Here is a 6,000-nt window from a genome sequence, read left to right on the forward strand (position 1 = left end):
CCGAGGGACATCCCTGGCTCTGAGAGGCAGGGGCTCGGCTCCTGGCATGCTCCCTGTCTCCGCCCCCTTCTCTCTCAATGCCAGGGAATCATTGCTCAGGGGGGCCAACCTCCCACAGCCTGCTGCAGGCCCACACCTCTCTCTGTTCCGGGACTGAGGTCCACAGTGGAAGGACACAGCAGGCTCACAGAAAGATATACTGAGGATGCTTGGGGGCCCAGAGCTAGCCCCACCTCCACAGGGTCTGTGGTAAGTCTCCAAACTTCTGTGGCCTGTGGCAGATCAGAGCTTGGAGGCTGTGTGGTTGCATGGGGGGCTGGCAGCCAGCTCCGGTGTGGCCCAGGCAGCTCCAGGATGCTTGAGGGAGGAAAGAATTCAGCAGGGGGCTGCAGCCAGAAAGCCGGGCCCCTCCCGTCTACCCCCATCTGCCAGTCAGGTGCTGGGGCCACTCCCATCAGCCCTGGAGGGGCGGTTTCTAAATACGCAGAAATCTGCCAGCTAGTTTTCACGCAGCTGGGAGCTTCAAGTTGGCTGTGGTGGAAACAGTTATGTCAGGGAAATTGTCAGACCTTGCAAATCGGCGCTGATGTTTTCCCTTTAGAGTGCGAGTTTACCAGCAGATCGCCACCTCCCCTGGGCTGCCAACACTGAAGCTTTTGTCTCAAGCCTCTTGCACAGATTCCAAACATCCAGGGATGGGGTGGAGGCTATGCCCGCCCACCAGACCTCGGTCGCCTCCCATGAGTGAGTCCCTCCTGAGATCTGCCCTCCCCTTTCTTTCCAAGGGGGTTGGTGGTGCAGCCATAGAAGGCCTGGACCTCGCGTTGCTCCCACTGTGACGGAAGAACCCGCCTGGACTTTGGCGCCTCTGAACCCTCCTCATCAAATTCCATGGGGAGGACTCAGGGGCCTGGGTGTTTCCACTGGCCTGGGAGGAGAGGGAGGCCTGGGTCTGTCCCAGGCCTCCCCCAGGGGAGATGCTTGCGGCACAGCAGGCCCTATGGAGGGAGCTGCTCCTCCCCTCCCCCACTCCGGGCACCTCCCCGCGAGCAGCTGTCAGTCACCGCACAGCCCTCCTTGGAGCCTCAGTCGACGGGCCGAGGGGTTGGCCCAAGACCGAAGCGGACCGCTCAGGGTTCTTCCGTAGGATTTTGGCCAGATCAGAAACCGGCACAAGAGCCCATCTCTACATCCTCCCTGGAGGTGACTCCCTGAGAATTGGGGCCCAAGAGCCACTGGTGGACACATTCTGCCAAGAGGAAAGCAGTTTGAGAGGAGGAGGCTGGCGGGCAGGGAGGGGTGTGCAGAAGCTAGGCAGACACCTTGCCCACGGCCCGCCCAGGGGGCAGAGGACGGGCCTTCGTCTGATGTCCACCTGCCGTGAGGGCCTGCCTCCGAATTAGGACTGGGGAAATGCGGCGGGCCGTCAGGAGGCCTGGCCGCTTGTCCACACGGACTGGCGTCGGGCTCTCTGTCCCCTGATCCGGGGACGCCCCAGGACTCCCACAGAGGACAGCCGCAGACACCAGTGATGCCGTCTGGCTTGCTCTCGTGCTGATTTCCACTCGCTTTATCCACATGGTTCCGCTACCTGCCTCCACCACGAGATCGCTCCCACCCGTTCCCACACTCTGGTTTCCGCTAAGAAACCAATCTGACAGAGATCGCGCTGACTTTATAGACCAGTTTGTGCAGGACTGCTAGCTTCCCAGCACTGAGTCTCTTTGGTCCATTTATTTTTATTTTTTTTTTAATTTTTTTAACGTTTATTTATTTTTGAGACAGAGAGAGACAGAGCATGAATGGGGGAGGGTCAGAGAGAGAGGGAGACACAGAATCCAAAGCAGGCTCCAGGCTCCGAGCTGTCAGCACAGAGCCCAACCCGGGGCTTGAACTCACGGACTGTGAGATCATGACCTGACCTGAAGTCGGATGCTCAACCGACTGAGCCACCCAGGCGCCCCATCTTTGGTCCATTTATTTAGACCATCTTTACTTTCGGCAACGCTTCGTAGGTTTTAATGGACGGGTGTTGCTGTTATTTTTTTTTTTTTATTTAATTTTTTTATTTTTATAATTTACATCCAAATTAGTTAGCATGTGGTGCAGCAATGGTTTCAGGAGTAGATTCCTTAATGCCCCTTGTCCATTTAGCCCACCCCCCCTCCCCCAACCCCTCCAGCAACCCTCTGTTTGTTCTCCATATTTATGAGTCTCTTCTGTTTGGTCCCCCTCCCTGTTTTTACATTATTTTTTGTTTCCCTTCCCTTACGTTCATCTGTTTTGTCTCTGAAAGTCCTCATGTGCGTGAAGTCATATGATTTTTGTCTTTCTCTGACTAATTTCACTTAACATAATACCCTCCAGTTCCATTCACATAGTTGCAAATGGCAAGATTTCATTCGTTTTGGTTGCCGAGTGATACTCCATTGTATATATATGCCACATCTTTATCCATTCATCCATTGATGGACATGTGGGCTCTTTCCATACTTTGGCTGTTGTTGATAGTGCTGCCATAAACATGGGGGTGCATGTGTCCCTTCGAAACAGCACACCTGTATCCCATGGGCAAATGCCTAGTAGTGCAATTGCTGGGTCGTAGGGTAGTTCTATTTTTAGTTTTTTGAGGAACCTCCGGACTGTGTCCAGCTTGCACTCCCATGCTGTTATTTTGTTAAATTTCTTCCTAAGTACTTTATTCTCTCTGATGTAATTATGAATGGAATTGTGTTCTTCATTTTATTTCTGGTCTATTCAGTGCTGATATGTAGAAATAAAATTGACTTTTGAGTATGGGGCTGTCCAGACTCATTCATCCTAGTAGGTTTTTTTGTTTGTTGAGCCCTTAGCATTTCCAAACAGGGTCATGTTGTCTCTCAGTAGATGGTTTCCTTCTTCCTCTCCAGTCTGGGTGTCTCTTGTTTCTTTTCTTGCCCAAGTGAGCTGGGTAGAACCTCCATCCATGACAAACACAAGTGTCTGCCTTGTTCCTGATCTCACAGGGGAAGCATTCAGTCTTTCACCAATAAGGACAATGTCAGCTGCAGGATTTGGCAGGTACCCTTACTGGGTTGAGGAAATGCTCTCCTAGCCCCAGTCTGTTGAGAGTATTTATCAGGAATGGATGTTGGATTTTGTCAAATGCTTTTTCTGCATGTACTTTTTGTGACTTATTTTATTAATATGGTATAGAACACTAATTTGGGAATGTCAAATCAGCCTTACATCCTGGACATAAATCCTCCTTGGTTATGTTATACTTTTTATGTGTTGACACATTGTTTGCTAATGTTTTGTAGAGAATTTTTGCATTTATGTTACTAGTGCATATTGGTCTGTAGTGCCTTATGATGTCTCCGTCTGGTTCTGGTTCTGATATCAGGTTAACACTGGCCTCGTGGAATCAGTTGGACCGTGTTTCCTCCTTTTCTATTTTCTGGAAGAGTTCGTGAAGGATCGGTGTTAATTCTTCTTCAAGTTTTTAGTAGGATTCACCAGCAAAAGCCTGGCCTTTTGTTGGGGAGGGAGAAGGGAGGAAGGTTTTAAAATCACGGTTCCATTTCCTTGTAGGCATATTCATATTTTCTTTTTCTTCCTGCATCAGTTTGGGGAATTTATATGTTTTTAGGAATATATCCATTTCATCTAAACTGATTTATTGACATAAAGTTGTTCACGGTATGCCCTTTAACCCTTTCGATTTCTGTAAGGTCAGCAGTGATGTCCCCTCCTCTATTCCTTTTTTTCCCTTTTGTAAAAAATTTATTTTTTATTTTTTTTTATAAATTTTTTTTCAACGTTTATTTATTTTTGGGACAGAGAGAGACAGAGCATGAACGGGCGAGGGGCAGAGAGAGAGGGAGACACAGAATCGGAAACAGGCTCCAGGCTCTGAGCCATCAGCCCAGAGCCCGACGCGGGGCTCGAACTCACAGACCGTGAGATCGTGACCTGGCTGAAGTCGGACGCTTAACCGACTGTGCCACCCAGGCGCCCCCCAAAATTTATTTTTTATGTAATCTCCACACCCAATGCAGGGCTCAAACTCATGACCCCAAGATCAGGAGTCACCCACTCCAGTCAGCCAGGCTCTCTTGTTTTCCTGATATTATTTTTTCTTCATTGGTCTAAATGTTTGTCGATTTTGTCGACCTTCCCAAAGAAACAACTTTCTGTTTCACTGATTCTCTGTTATTTTTCTGATTTGTTTCACTGACATCTTCAACTTTTACTCTTTTCTTCTCCTTGCTTTGGATTTAGTTTGCTCCTTTTCCCCTCAGCTTTTTCGTTTAAAGTGTATTTATTTATTTTGAGAGGGAGCACGCGAGTGAGTAGGAGACGGGCAGAGAGAGAGAGAGAGAGAGAGAGAATCCCAAGCAGGCTCTGCACTGTGAGTGTAGAGCCCAATGCAGGGCTCGAACCCACAAACTGTGAGATCGTGACCTGAGATGAAGTCGGATGCTTAACTGACTGAGCCACCCAGGAACCCCTCAACTTCAGACATTTAAAACTTACCTAGATTTGTTTCATGGACTAGCACATGTTCTGTGCTGGAAAACGTTCCATATACATTTGAGAAGAACATATAACCTGCTGCTGTTGGGTAGAGTGTTGTATAGATGCCAGTTAGGTCAAAGTGGTTGCTAGCATCATTCAAGTCTTCCTAACTCTTGCCGGCATTCTGCTGGTACATTGTTCTGCCCATTATTGAGAGTGGAATATTAAATACTATTTTTGAATTATTTATTTTTCTCTTCACTTCTGTAAGTTTTTACTTCATGTATTTTTAGAGCTCTGTTGTTAGGTGCATACATGTTTAATTGTTATATTGGACAATGATATACTATGAAAACAACCATAAGTGAACTGGAGTGTTTATACTCATATCAGATGAAATCGACTTCAGGACAAAACAATGTTACTAGAGACAAAAAGTTCACCACCCCCCTCAGAATTTTGAAGGTGTGCCTTTCCTTTCTGGGATCAGAGTAATGATGGCTATGGCCGGCCTGCTTTTTCTCTCTGAATTATTCTGAGACCTTCACTGATCCTTGGAAGTCTAAAACTTCACAAGGGTGTGTCTAGCACTGGGTTTTGTTCATCCATCCTGTCTTGAAACGGGAAGGTTTTCAGCTAACAAATTTCTTGTTAGGCTCCGACAATTTTCTCCGTTCTATTTCCCTCTTGTTCTCCTTGCCTAATTAACCCAGAGGGATTCTAAGTATAGTCTGTTGGACCAGCTGTAGCAGCAGCATCCCCTGGTAAGACTTAGGAAATTCAGAACCTCAGGCTTTACCCCAGAACCCCAGAGCCACAATATGCATTTTAAGACCTGCAGGGGGCACCTGGGCAGCTTAGTTGGTTACGGGCTCCCTGCTGAGCCTGAAGCCTACTTTTAAAAAGAGATCTGCATGTGGTTTGTCTGCACAAAAAGATCTGAGCAGCACTGGGGCCGACCTCTAATCTTTTCTTTCATGGTATCTTTTTGCTACCACCACACCCCTTTTTGGGTTTTATTTCATATTCTAGCAGATTTCCACTATGTTGTCTTCCAGAATAGTTATGGAGAATTTTTTCAGCAGCAATATTTTTAAAAATTTTTCTTGCTGTTTACTTATTTTTGAGAGACAGAGACAGAGCGCGAGCAGCGGAGGGGCAGAGAGGGAGACACAGAATCCGAAGCAGGTTCCTGGCTCTGAGCTGTTAGCACAGAGCCCGACACGGGGCCCAAACCCATAAACTGTGAGATCATGACCTGAGCCAAAGCCGGACGCTCAACAGACAAAGCCACCCAGGCGCCCCTATGTTTTTAATTTCTCTTGTTCGTTTTCTTTTACGGCAAACGATTCTTATTTAATAGATGCGATGCTTCCTAGAATCTGTCACGGTGTTTAAACCCCATTGATCCTGGATTCTGCTTTCAGGGGCACTGTTCTCCTTGCTAATGTGGATCTCTCTCTTCCAGCAGCTGGTTTCCTTCAGCCCTGAATCAGCCAT

This window comes from Acinonyx jubatus, chromosome D4 (assembly GCF_027475565.1).
Source record: "Acinonyx jubatus isolate Ajub_Pintada_27869175 chromosome D4, VMU_Ajub_asm_v1.0, whole genome shotgun sequence".
NCBI lineage: Eukaryota > Metazoa > Chordata > Mammalia > Carnivora > Felidae > Acinonyx > Acinonyx jubatus.